Genomic DNA, 15,869 nt, shown 5'->3' with positions numbered 1-15,869 from the left:
TTCCGATGGAAATTCCTGAAAATACTACAGAACACTCCGACTCGTCATCGAATATTGATATGATTCTATATCGACTAAAATTTGAAGAAAGTCAATTTTTTATTGATCATTATCAAGTAAATCTTCAGTTACATTTTGACTGTTTTCAGGGATTATTGGATTTATCGAAATTCAATATTCAGTCAAAGATAACCGTAGCAAAAAACAGCATCTTGCAATCAGGAAATGAAATAAATTATGAAACAATAAAACAAAATATTTTTTAAAAATGTGTTTCCCAACTTATACAAACTACTACAAGTAGCCATAACAATACCAATCAGCTCGGTTTCATGTGAACGATGCTTTTCTCAATGCACAAAGTGAAGATATGGCTACACACGAGTATGCTGCAAGAAAAATGTAATAACTCTTCAATATTATACATTGAAAAATATATCAATATCAGTATTGAGAATGTTATTGATATATTTGCTAATAAAAATAGGTTTATTGTACTAAAATAATAAAATATTTATTGTATTATAAATTAATGAATTTTAAAGTGCATAATATATAATTAGTAATTCGTATTTAGTAGTTTTGTAATTTAGTAATATAGTAGTTGATGCGTATTGAAGAGTGAAGGTATTTTTGATATTAGAGTGGGGGTGTGGGGGCAAAGCATGGCTTATTTTGAAAAGAAACATTGAAGCCCCCCCTAAAATTCGATCAAATCTCCGCCTATGCATATTTTAAGTAAATTGGTATAATTATACTTCAGAAACAAATTTGTTATTTAAGTAATATTTCCAATCAATTTATAGATTTGGATACAACTTGAACGTTAGATACTAATTTGTAGACCTTTATAATAAATTAGTATAATTTAAACTCTTAAGCAAATATTTTTTGTCAATCATCATACATCATTAGGTATATAATCAAACATTACATCAACCATACACCATTACCACAATAGTGAAAATCCACAAATCATAATACTCAAAATATTATATTATTCCAGTATATTTTAATTATTTGTATTTTGTAGCATTTTAAATTGAATTCATTAGAAATTTAGAACCATTTCATTAATTTAATGATATGAAAGATAAATATTAAATACCTACTAAATAAAGTATAAACTATGATACATATTGAGTAGGAATAAAATACAGTCTTATTGAACATTCTAATACAGCATTATATTGTATTTTAAGACGTATAATAACCTCAAAAAAAAAATGGTTTTTAAATAAGGAAATAAAGTTTTTTATATACATATTATTCTTCAGTAGGTTAGAATTTCTATCAGTTTTTTTAACTGCGTTCCTCTATTGAATAAATTAACTCAATCTTAACCTTTGGTTTACTGAATAGCGTTCGACAAAATATAATAAATAATGGCATACAAATGCTTTGTATTACCTATACATTTATAGGTACCTATAGGCTATACTATCCATGGTGCGATATGGCATCGTTTGAATGTGAATTACCATTTTCCATTTAAAAACATAACCATAACCAATCACTGCTAAATGTTTATCAACTAATTTTCGACTAAAACTATTTATCACATCTGATTACTAGCAAAAAAAGTAAAAACAATGGCTTTTTACTTTATAGAACAAGGTAATAAATCGCGTCTGGTTTGTATAGGCAATACGTATTATTAATGTTTTTTTTTCACTCTTGTAAAAGAAGACAACACGTTAGACTAGATTTCAAATTATATTTATATAAAAGAAATACGATATTACAGTTGTCCCCCCCGAAACAAAGTTTCTATTGCGATATCGCTTAGAAAAAATATACTTATAGGGTACCTCGCCTAAAAACCATTGTTTTTTCATCCTTTTCAAATCGAATATTAGTAACGGTATACGATTGTATGGAATGTCAATGCTCATTATTATTATAAAGCGGACCACAATGATAATAAGTGAGTGTTTTCTTTGATAGTCACGCTACCAATATCCTTGTGACCCATAGCAATATGTAGGTTTCAGAAAAACGCTACCTAATGTCCACTACATGGTGGTATGAATATACTATATATAGACTTTCTCGGTTTTAGTTATACGTGCATGCTGCATATATTATACATCCGTTACAATAATATTATAATCTTACAAATAGCTCTTGTCCAGTTAATATATAAATTGGACAAATACATAATATAAATATCGATGGCGATCGGAATCGATACGATAAAATGTCAAAACGATATATCCTATTCCTATAGTTATTAATATTATAGTGTTTCGTTAGAATATATTAAAATGTATATAATTTGTGATAATATGTGCAGCGTAACTGGCCCAGTTTATATATTATTAATGTTGGCTAGGTAGCTACTTTATATTCATCGTAATAAATGATGTTTGTGTCAGTTCCTTTATTTTTATGTAATAACCTATATACATATTATAGTTTACTTTTTACATATATTACACATATATAATATATAAACACGTATTTTACTGTATAATTACACATTTACATCAGTTGTATACTTGTTTAATATGTACCTTAAATGTAAAATTGAATAATGACTAAAACTTTTGACTTCACGATAATATCAATTGCACGTAGTCTATTTCCAATACTTAAACTTATAAAATGGATGTACAATTTTTTAATCAAAATCTGATATCCATATTTTTTTATCACAATATAATTAGGTATCTATAGATCAAAATAACTTTATTTACATATTGTGTTCATGTTAACGTTAATAATCAGGACCAATTGTCACAAGACTATGATTACCTAATTAGTAGGTAGTTGATATAGACATATTATATAGTTGACCATTAGAGAATTTTTCCTCATTGAATTATAACAAACCTATACTGTGATTTTATTTATTGAAAATCTGCGATGACTTGATAACTATCATGATGACAAGATTACCTATACTAGGTAAGGTACTTATTTTGTCCAGTAGAAAACTTAATGACTCGTAATCGTTCTCACAACCTCGTTTACATTACCCGGACTTACAATATACTATTGCTTCAGGTTTCAACATAGTACATATCATATCATTGTAACAATCGTCAATCTCTCTATGGTCGGTCTCTGAGATATTAAATGTTGTGGTGACCAATGATAATTGCGACACAATACAAACATAAATTGTTCACAAGTTATAGAAATATTATACTTTTTTGAGTTTTATGTCATGTATTTGCATTTTTTAAGGTTTTTTTTTTATTTATTAAAATATAGTTACAATCTATACACATTTGGTACAATAAATAATTTTGATTAAAGATAATATATACATAGCGAGACTAACAGATATTGGGAGAGCACCCAGTAGTGCCACCCAACAGTGTTTTTTAAAAGTTATTTAATTAAATAGTTAAATGGTTTTATTTTTTTTTACCAACCTAGCATATTATTGTATAATAGATATAGCATCTTTTTAGATTAGGTCATAATATACACAATAACCCGCCTAGCCGACTATATATTATAGTGCACTTCTATAGTTCTATATGCCACCTACTGAAATAAACTTTAAAACTTACACATCCATTTGAACAAAAAATGGAAAAATAAGTAATTAAACTTTAAAATTTACCTAAATTAGCTGAATTTTTTGTAAAAATGTCCTAGTAGACAATTTATTGTACATATAGTTGGTAACACATAAAAAAAATGTAGCTATACTAAATAATAATCAATATAATATGGTAAAGTAAACTTATAATAGATTAAATAGTATACTGACAAAAATAATGTGTATGGATACAATTTCAATATGCTGAAATATTACTTAAGACTTTTAGGTATTCAGAATTTCAAATACATTATCTTAAATATTAAATACATAAGGGATCCATCGAGATCTATCAATATATATTCACCCTCTACGTTCCACAGTAAAAAAATGCATTTTGACATGGCTAAAATGTCAACAAACTTATTTTTTTTTACCGAAAAAATACTCGCAATATTATATTATTTAGTTAGATTCAGAATCATTATTAATGAATGCTACAATTATATACAAAAATTAAAAGATATTAATTAATATGTACGATTCTCGTCATACGTTCATGCCTGTGAATCATGATCCCGATAAACACAATTTCTGACCACTGTGTATTCCACTCTAATCTAAATTTTTAATATTTTTAAATATCAACTTTTTTACTATATACGTTATTCTATTTTCAACCTTAAATATGAACTTGATGTCTTGATGTGTTTAAGGACAGCAAGTAAATGGTGAACATCAATCTCCAATCAGTAAAACCCGAGTATTTCGCTCATGACTAAATATATTTAAAAGTACAATAGTCAAGGCAGGCAATAAACTGAAAATTCTTTGAGAAAATCCTGTAAACATTCCTTATAGATATAGGCTATAGTAATATAGGTCAAAATTCCAGTAGAATAACAATGATTAAATATCTTGATAATGAAGAATAGGAATCCGTTTCTTCACTTTCATCTGTCACTAATTTCAAATTTGTTCAATAAAAAGCGCAACGAGATAAAACTATTAATTAGGTATATGATCTATGGCTATTTTACATATAGGCTATAACCTATAATGGTCAAAAAGTGTGTTTTTCTGATTTTTCATTATAATATTAAAACGTGAAAATTTATATGCGAAAAAATCTATTTTAAAAATTTGGTTGGATTATTATGTTCAAATTTAAATGTATTATGTACACCTACTCTGTGCTCTTATACCTATATTTCGTTAACTAACTTTAACTATACGAATAGTATGATTGTATCAATGTATCTACGACGTAGGCATCTAAAAAAAACCTATCAATATCACATTGTCCCAGATGAAAGTAAGTATTAATAAGTTTTATATATAGTTAAAGCAATGTATTTAAATTAAGACTATATTATATGTAACTTATTTCACGTAATAGGTAGTATGATAAAGGTAAGCGATCATGATTTTTTTTTTTTACTATAATTTGTATGACACAGGTATTTATTCAATTAATTTAATGCTGACTACTTTAAACACCCAAAAATTAAAAAATAATTTTAACGTGTAAAAAATGTTGGTATTATTGTTATTATTATAGGCCTCTTAAAAACTTTATATTGTGTGGGTAGTTGACCTACTATTATCGATAAGAAGGATAGAATAAGATCTAATAGTTAAGTAAATATAGGTATGTAAGCCTGAGATTTTATTTTTATTTAATTAGTTCTGTAATAAAGTGGAGACGTAAACAAGGCTAACCCGGATTAAAACTGTTTAAGGCCCGTAAGCCAAATACATTGCTCAATTCGTTTTTTAGTTTATTAAGCAATCTAATTTTAATCTAATCCAATCGAACTTCGACCATAATACTATTACTCTCTTATGAGTTAAGATCATATTATTACAGAAGTGATTTTGTCATCCTTGCGAATACCTTAAAGCAATCGAACCGTTTTTTCAAATACTAAGATATGTTTAATAGGTAAAATATTATAGGTATATATGGAAACACGTGATTTATATTTCCGTCAAAATGTTGATAACTAATTTACACAGCACATTACTTTTAACTTTTAACTTTTAAATTCATATTTAGATTTTAGCTATTGGAGTTTTTAGTTTTTTTGTGATTTTTATACTTTTATTATATTATTATCACGACTGAGATTTCCTACATTATAACCGCTCACGTTTTGGTAAGCATTACGTTAGTATAACTTAATTGAAGAAAAGAAATACTTGACCGGTTTAAATACAATGATTATTTAGACAAACATAATATTATATAAATATACTATTCATATATTAGACGGGATCGTGTGTGATCGCGTTTCATTGCTTGTATAATAGAGTTTTTATTTATTAAATTTAATTGATTCGATACACGTTAGGTATATACCACAGGTACAATGGTTATTTTTCGACCCTAACATTTATCAAGTGAGTGGCACACTACTGATTAAGTTTTCGCATCATTCGCACCGACAGCAGGTTGTCAAGTATAACTGACGTTTTGAAAACGTGCTCTCCGTGTGTGTAACCGGAAAAGGTTCACAGGTCAAATGATTTAAAAGTTGCGTTACATTATATAGCTTCTTTTTTATACTGGCTTTTTCCTCTCTTTCGCTCGTTCTCCTTCTCACTCGCTCACTTCCTCCCCCCCCCCCCCTCCCGCCCCTCTCACAATAACTAAATATTTGTAAGCATACGCGCATGTTATAGTTATTTACGCGCAAAAGAAGGTCATGCCGAACACAAATAACTTTTCCGATGCCGCATTACAGTACACGCAGAATTACCAGGTAATGATAGTGCGAGAAGGAATATTGTTTGTGGAAAAAAAAAACCGTTTACCTATTGGTCGCGCACAATGGCACCGTGAAAAAGGTACATTTGTATTAGGAATACAATTATTATCAAGGGGGAAAACGTGGAACAAATTTCATTGCACGTTTAATGAGATACTGCGCAGTATAAACAAATTGTTTTTGTTTAATATACCTAATATATTCAGTAGATTATAATGATTAATAAGTAGTCGGTACTAATTCCAGCAGAACAGTGAAAGATTATAAATTATATTTGAGGACATCTAAACCGATAACGGAAACGTTTTATTATAAATGCTGATAATTATATTATCGGTTTGGTCTCGCATGTTATTGTTGCCATATTATTGCACTACCATAATATTATGTCATATTATGTACAATACAGGAATGCGGGGCCATATTTACCATAAGGCAGGATAGGCAACTGCTGATATGGCCTCCGTTATTAAAGGGCCTCAGATTTTTATGCCCTTATTTTATTTTTTTTAGAGTACTACTTTCATCGTATAAAATAAATATAAGAAACATATTATATTTAAAAAAAAATAAATAATTAATCCTTATCAGTGTAAAATGTAAATGAAAATAAATAAAAGTCTATTTTTAATAAGAAAGAATTGATAACTTAGGTTTACTATCAATAGAAAGCGATCTTACATCTTCTTTAAACTTCGATAACATAATAAATATATATTACATAATAAATTAATTTGCTTTAAGAAAAGCAAGAAAAGTAATTTCATAAAATAGCTTATTAATTATTTCTATTATAAATATAAAAATGTATTGTTTATTACGGTTAATAAATAATATAAAAAAAAATGTTTAATTTTGTTTTCAATATCAATAGAAAATATATATATATATTAATTAATAAATAATAGGTACAAAAAATCTGTAGCCTGTAGAGATAAAATGAATAACATTATAATTATGTTTGTGAAAATGTATAAGTTAATACTAAATTTATATAAATTATTATTTTGTTATATACAACTCGTTTTAGGAGGGGGGCTATAAACACTACTGTTGCCAAGGGGCCACGTTTTTTATTTTGCCTAAGGCCACAAAATGCCTAAATCAGGCCCTGCAGGAATGACATTACCTGTGTTTTATATTCTCTTTACATCTTTATTATTTCCATCAAGTATATTTTACCAAGTAGTCAATAGTATTTTTTTTTTTTTTATTGATCTTAACTGTTAAGCAATTGGACACTATAGCCATTAGCATTTTATAGGGGGGTTGTAGTTGGTTGGTTGAGAAACACGTGTATGTATAATAATTGAATTTTAAACCTTTATTCTATTGGACGAACCTTCTCCTTGAGAGCTTAAACTGTTACTAAACTGTAAATATTATTTTATCCATTACAGTACTTATACTCAATGACGAGGTATAATTGAGTATTTGAATCCTATAATACGCAGAGTGGTTACCTACTTTCCCCCTTTTTTTGTTTTTTCCGATTATTGTTTTAAAAAGTACATAGAATAATAACTGTTTTTATAATACAACTTAATGAACTTATTTAATATTAATGCCAAACTAATACTAACTAAAAACAATTTTTGAACTTTCTATATTTTATAGTTTACTTATTAAGTGCAATATTGATCAGTTCCATAATAATAACTATAAAATAATAGTTAAATATTGAACAAAGCAAAGCTAAATCTGCCAATTAAATCCTTATAGATTTCAAATACTTACGAGATTGAAGAAACTTTGCTGAGTATAAAATAAACACAACTTAAAATATTTTCTACTTACACAAATTGAAAAATAATTATTAATATTTACCTACTAATGTTATAATTTATTTATTCTAGCATAAAGCTTAATATGAATTCGGTACTTAATGCAAAGTTGTACGGTTCCAAAATATATTGAAAATGGCAATAGGTAATTGTCAACTGATGAAAAAGACAAAAAATGTATACTGTTATAAGGTAGTTTAATCAATTCTGTATATTTTATTGTATAATGTATAAAATATGTAGGCATGTATTCAGCTACATTGTCGATATATTTCATCGATAATGTACCTATAGTGTGTACCTAAAGCTTTATATTAATTTTTGTAAACGCATAAATACCTATAATATACTTTATTATATGAGTATTAATCAATATTTAAATGGAATGATTATTATAATAATGTGAGTAAAAATCTAATTCTATTCTTGGGCTACCATCTCATACATCATATTATATTAGATAATACCTAACCTCGACTCATAATACAATACTATGTATAATATAATAATTATTATTTATTAGTAATATAATATTATGTTGATCGTTGGTAGTCTTATTCAAGTTGTATTATTATCTTAAACTCGTTACTTTTATTCGGAAAACTCGACACATTATTTTTAAGTACCCTGTTATGCCTGTTTAGCAATGATTAAACAATACAAGTTAAACACTAACTACACGATACATTTTTAATAACAATTTATCTGTATGTATAATTAAAATTTAATAGCCACTTTGACACATACACCGTCTATATAGGTACCTAAAAAATCATATTTAGAACTCCATATTATAATTTTATCGTATAGACGTAACATCATATTCTGTGCTCTTCGCTGTAAGCATTATATTATGGTACATTATCGTGTAATTTTTTGTACATACAATATTCATATCACAACACTGCAGTTAATAGTTGTTCTATAATAATTATTATTAGTATAAGATACGGTGTCTCGTCGATCGTCATCCCAGATGGCATTTTATAAACACGAGTATAGCTGTATAGGTTTCTATACCATTTTAACATTATTCTTAATTACGACGTTCTCAATGTGCCTCTCAATAGCGAGCGCAAATCTCATTACCTACGGTGAAGGGAGTGCGATTGCTCCATTTATCGAACACGACACGCCTAATGAGCCGAAAATTATAAGCGTTCTATACATATAGGTATACGCGTACCCAGAATAAAGAATAGACAGCGTTTATTTTATAAAATATTGTTATATAATTATCAAAATGTCGGTCATCGGAAGTCTCTGGTTAAAGTATGGGTACACTATAATATATTATGTCTATATTACTATATTGATATTATATTCAATTTATTATAATGTTATGCACCTATCGTCTGAATTATATATTATATCAACGGCATACAGCGTGTAGTCGAGGCCTGTAGTCTATATAATAGGTACTCGTCAGCGATATTATTATATTATACCAAGTACACAATATTATAATATAAAACATGTACAGACATTAATTAATGGATACAGTTACAAACGACCACGCCCACGCTTATGTATATTAATTAAAATTATGAAAAGAAAAAATGAAAAAGAAAATTATCTAATGAAATTTGTAAATAAGACGTCCGTGCAGATGTTTCCTGGCTAATTGCGGAATAAATAATTATTCTTGCACCGGGGATCTCGATTTTTCATACTGCCTGATTACTGTACACATATTATAGGTATATATTATCATATCCATGCACATCCTACCTCCTACATATATTATTATAAAAAAAAAACGATCTGGTACAAAAATAACAATTAAAAGAGCCAACACCGGTCAGAGGAGCGATTAAGCCTTCCGTCATAAACATTAAACACACGCACGTAGGTGTACCTATATATTATATATAACATGGCTTAATATTATTATGTTTATAGTGTATGTATATGCTGTTACCTACATCATATTTACATGTAGGTACGTTATTAACGTAGTATGCGTTATTATATTCTAGTCTTAAAAAATAAACAAGTGGAGCGCTATTTTAAGCTTGCAAACTCATAAAAATCATCGAACCGTAAACTTGTAAAAAAATTAACAATGAAAAATAGATATAGCCATGGACCATGGTGGTTTTTCGTGACATTCTACGGTTTTCTCAAAACTCATTAAATCTTTTAACGTATATACTGCTGCTATATGGATGTGCAAACTAATTGCCATCTTGGTAATCTAAGGCCCATGACGAGATTATCGTTCGAAACATGTTGTATCTTCACGAATGTGGGATGACTAAAAAAGTAATAATTATCCTTGTAAATATTGTACAGGTAGAGAAATAATTATGAAAAACTCATTAGAGATATTAATATTATATCCAATACCTACTATTGCAGTTAATTCTTAATGAGAAGCAAATTTATTATATACCTACTTCAGTTAAAGTTCCCAAAGTAAAATAAACACAGAAACCGTAATCACAACAAATTATATAAGATTCGAATTTCTAGAGCACCTGAACGCGGATATTATGATATTATAATATTATATGGTACTATTAGTACTTACCAACGAGCTATAATTATTAATTTCTGAATTGAAATAAATACCTCGGAAACTGTAATTAGTTTAATCTACGAAACATAGGCATATAAAAGGTATATTTTAGGCCGATTTTTGACTTTCTACCGCTTTGTTCGCTCTGTATATACAATATAAATATTTAAATAATATTATTTATTACACGACCGTGTGTTTGAAATATAAATTACTACGCATACTTATATATTAAACAAATAAACAAATAAACAAACAAACAAACCACAAATATACTAACAACAAGCCCTATATACGGTTTTGACCCTAGTGGCCAAGGGTCAAAGGCCACACGTTATACAAGCTTCAAATGTTGGTTACCAGTATAGGTACTTGCGAAATTTGTAACAAGTACGGTGGGAGTTATGTAAATACTAGCGCTTTGTTGCAAGTACATGCTTGGATTTTGGACTTTGGTGTCTATATCCGTTGTAGTATCCTTCGTATACCTATTACTATTTGGTGGGTTGTATAGTGCGTGTATCTCCGTCGTCCACCGCCATTACAAATTACAATTATTTAACCATTAAACGAAACTATTGTTACATGGTCAATCGAAACTATTTGATACTATATCCAGGACTAATTGAAATAATCATTAAACGGCATACAGAAAAACACCGTATAATTAAATAGTCAGTAAAAAAACACTATACAAAATCCAAATTTGAAACATTATAAGTAGGTATACTAAATACAGTTGAGTTACAAAGCCAATTTAAAATGTACCTATGTAGAAACACATAGTATTATATTATTATGTATAGTTACACGCAACGAGGAAGTGATTTTATACCAATTGGTTTTTTACGTATACGTACCTATATATAAGTATATAGCGTTGGCAACGAGCACCACTTCTACACTCAGGACACGAATTCATCACATCCAATCCGCGTGATGGTACAATTCCTTTCACAAATACCCGTAGCTGCTAAGCGTGTGATAAGAACGACCACGTTATACATACAGACTCGAGTTATCTGTGCAAATAAAACAGAAGAAAACGAAATAAAAAAAGAGCTTTTACCACCGATCGTGTGAATCAGCTCAGAACGTACACACGCTCACACCCGCTACACTGTCGCCCGCACACGCACGCGCATATCATAGAAATATCGTGTAAGTACATGCGAAGAGTATCTTATAGTATTTCGTGATGAACTCTTTTTTTCTGAGGGGAAACATTGTTGCAGACTCATCACGGGCACAATAGAGGCTACGTTTTTCGAACGCACACGCGGCTGCAGCGGCGGCGACAAGGAGGACGGCGGACACACACACAGCACACATCCAACTGTATGTAGTTATGGGTGTTGACCCTTAACCGGCAGAAGAGGGGTGGGGGTCAGTCTCCTCCGTCTAAGTCGAAGAACATGTGCAGTCATGGTCTGGTGTACACACTCACATGCACACACGCGAGATATGACCAACACAATATTATTACAGATATACTGCAACACGAAGGCCGAGGGTAAGCCCGCGCGGAAGGAAGGAGCTCGTGTCATTTTTATTATATGTATATAGTATATAATATATTTTTTAATGATTCCGTATGACAACAACATTTATTCGGATATAATATAATGACGACAGTGATGATTGTGCGACGGCCAGCAACCTGCTGCGGCGGCGTTCGGTCACGATTTTTTACACATACACACACACACACATAATATATTAATATCATTAAATATATTATATTATACAGTATATATTATATTATGGTGTAAAAAGTCCTGTAAAGACTGCAGTAATATACGTCCGATAATACACTATCGCTACTATATACGCGCGCACATTGATATATTATAATATAGGCAGGTGCGCACTGTAAGAATTTTAATTGACTCGTGTCCGCGCCAAGACGTGACGTGTCTCGACGTCTCGTTGGATAATTTTTTTTCGGTTGATTTTAATACACCTATACGCGTTTGAAACGTTTACGATCGGAGGTACAGCGCAGTCGACAGTTTACAGACGTTGTTTATCGCATCGGTAAACTATGTAGTCTATATATTCTATAAGTACCTATATATATATATCGATTATTCGCTTGTAATGCTCGTTTTAGGTACCCACTTGTACAATAATTGTATTCATTTCACTCCATATAATCACCGAAAAGTCGTAAACTAAATGACAAAATATCGTCAAAAAATATGATGTGAACGTGGTCAGATTATTATGATAAATTCCTAATAATAATATTAAGAGTTTAACAATACATTTGCTAAGTTATAAGCAAGTATAGATTATTGGTCGTATATACTTCATACAGTATCACTCATAATTTGTATAATTTATAGGAATGCTGTTCATTTGTTTTGTATTCTGAGAAGTTATTTTACAATTATTGTGTTTTTATGATTATATTAATTAAAGTCTGTAAAAACATTTATAAAACAATCAGATAGGTAAGTATAACTTGGATCAATATTATTATTTTTTATTTTTTTTAATTTTTATAAGAAATACACCATCTATACTAAGAGCACAATAAGCGTATTTGAAGAGAGTAAACAGGCAGGATAATACGGGGGTAAGAAGTCACCCATAAGCAACACTTATAGCATGAGCACAGATTATGTTGATCTATGACTTAGTGGAGTGGAAGAGTGAAGTGTGTAAGCGAGGTATAAGATCGTTGGGAGTTATAAGATTAGAAGGTTCCTGCATCATCTCCTTTTCAGACGACGTCGAGGAGCTTCGGGCAAGGTTACAGTATTTAGATTTCTGATTAGTGGATTTTTGTGGTTGGCTAGGTGTGAAAAGAATCGCTTGTAATAATTTACCGATTCTTCTTCGATTGTTTTCATGCGCATGTCATTGTGGAGGGTTAGATTGGATCAATATTAAATCAGAAAACATTGTTACATATTATTACGTAGGTACTACTATAAATTGGTACTAATGCATCGAACTCCACGAAAATATAATAAATGTGGAGAAAGGAAATCAATAAACGATGATTAGTAAAAGTGGTTTACATATGTACCGAGAAGGACCAAATAAAGAAATATTATGTACAGACGATTTCCGTAAACCAGCATACAGTATACAAATAAAAGAAATTAGATGTTAAATATAAGAACTCAGAGAACTACTATAAATTATTTATGTGAACGAAGTTAGTAGGCTGCAGATGAAGGTACAGCGAGTCACACAATTTAACGTTGCAGAAGAAAGGACAGCGCACATAGAATGATATAAAAACATTTAAAGAATATACATTGAACCTTAGTTTATAATATAGGGTTATAAATTAGAATAATACAGCAAATACAATACTTCTACAGCATTTTACCATATTTGAAACTTATTATAATAATCCTTCTAACCTAATGATTTTGTAATTTCATTACCTATAATAGTAAATAGTAACACCCAGTGGCCACTGGCCAGTGGTTGGAATAGTATGCTCTATTTGTAGCGACGCTGTGTGTGTATTTACTGAAGTAGTATAGTATTTTTTTAACGATTTAAGTAGCGTAAGTACTGAATTGTTTCGGTAGTAGCATTTTCCATTTACAATTTATTTGTAGTAAAATATAACAAAAATGTCATTACTTTACTTTGTATCAGCCTTTTACACTTTCCAACTAATAAAATATTTCTATTCTATCCTAAAATAAAATATACAATATTCATACCAAATTTTAAATATTTTATATTAAAACTGTTATTTTTAAGTGAAATTCACAATCTAAAGCTTTACGGCGCAATAAGTAAGTTTGATACAGGAAAAAAATATGCAAATTAATAAAACATACTAAAATAGTTTACAACAAATTAAACACAATATCAACTATCAATAGTTTGTGAAAAACAGCCACTGCAACCTAACCTAACCTATTAGTGACACTTTAATTTGATTATTTTTTTTATACAACTTCTATTAGATGTCAATAAGGTTACAACACCATTTTTGTTTTAACCGTCTTGGAGAGTTACCGGAAATTGTGGGAGTAGTAAGATTTTTAACAAGGGGATTAGGATGAAATAGTAGGTATGCAACGATGGTAAAGTAACATTAAGCTAAATTTAGCTTCTTCGTACGCTAACGGACATATTATACAAAATTAAAAAATATTTTACACGTCCAATAAAAATATTGAAATGACATCACTGCAGTATATAAAAAATTTAACGTTTCGCTGTTAATATAAAATTTTCCATTCTAACCAATAAAAATTGTTAATATGATTATAATTAGATATAATTTTAACCTGTATTTGATATTTGGTAACTACATTTATGGTAATTAGGTAGTTATTTGATGTTAAAGCGTATTAAAAAATGGAGTAAATTAAATAAATAAAGTGCAATAAATATTATAATAATCAATAAAATAAATTCGTGTTGAGAGTACTAGAGGCTAGAGCAGAGTAGAGATCTAGATGGCGTTTTTCGATAGCTGAAAACGTGATTGGCAAGCATCGCTCACGTGTTTTATGAGAGCCATGCAGAATCGCCTGGTATTGATTTTAATTTATTGTCTAGTAAAGATTGTGGAGGAACGGATCTTCTACTTCCACAAATTCTCCAGGTTTTCGTCCAAAATTCATATTTTATATCTAATATTCTAATCAATCATAATAATATAATCATGTCATCAAGATTACAGATATTAGTAAACTATAGATAATACTTTGGTGTTGTTCAACCATATTTTTGTGTTTGTTCAATCTATTATAATTTAATATTTTAATGTAATTATATTGTCAAAATAATAATAATTATGAACAAAAAAAAAATTAAATAAATAAATATACAAAAAATATTGTGACAAAGTATTTTTGAAATTTTTTACTTAATATTCTAACAAATTATAACCTTGTATAACATTTTCAAATTTTTTACCGGATGAAAAAATTGTATCAATATTTATGGAAAAAAATCTAAAAAAATGAAAAAAATGGTTTTATTAAAAATTGACTTTGCGTAAAAATCCCTGTTTGTTTTTAAATAATGAATTTTAAATTTTTACCAATCAAAAGTACCAACAACCCACTGGATACAATTTTCTATCCGAAACCACTTTCAAAGTTGATAATCAAAGCATTTTTTCTGCTTCTTTTCAGATATACAGACACAATAAAACACGCCATTTGTAAAATTAATACATTCATCGTTGTACCTCTCAGAATCTAAAATAATTATATTCTGGATAAATACCATTCAGGGGATATTGTGGGCGCGAACCAAATTTTAGGGGGGGGGGGCAATAAAATGCATACCTATTGTACAACTTAACC

This window comes from Metopolophium dirhodum, chromosome 3, assembly GCF_019925205.1.
Source record: "Metopolophium dirhodum isolate CAU chromosome 3, ASM1992520v1, whole genome shotgun sequence".
Classification (NCBI taxonomy): Eukaryota; Metazoa; Arthropoda; class Insecta; order Hemiptera; family Aphididae; genus Metopolophium; species Metopolophium dirhodum.
This window is presented reverse-complemented; position numbering follows the sequence as displayed.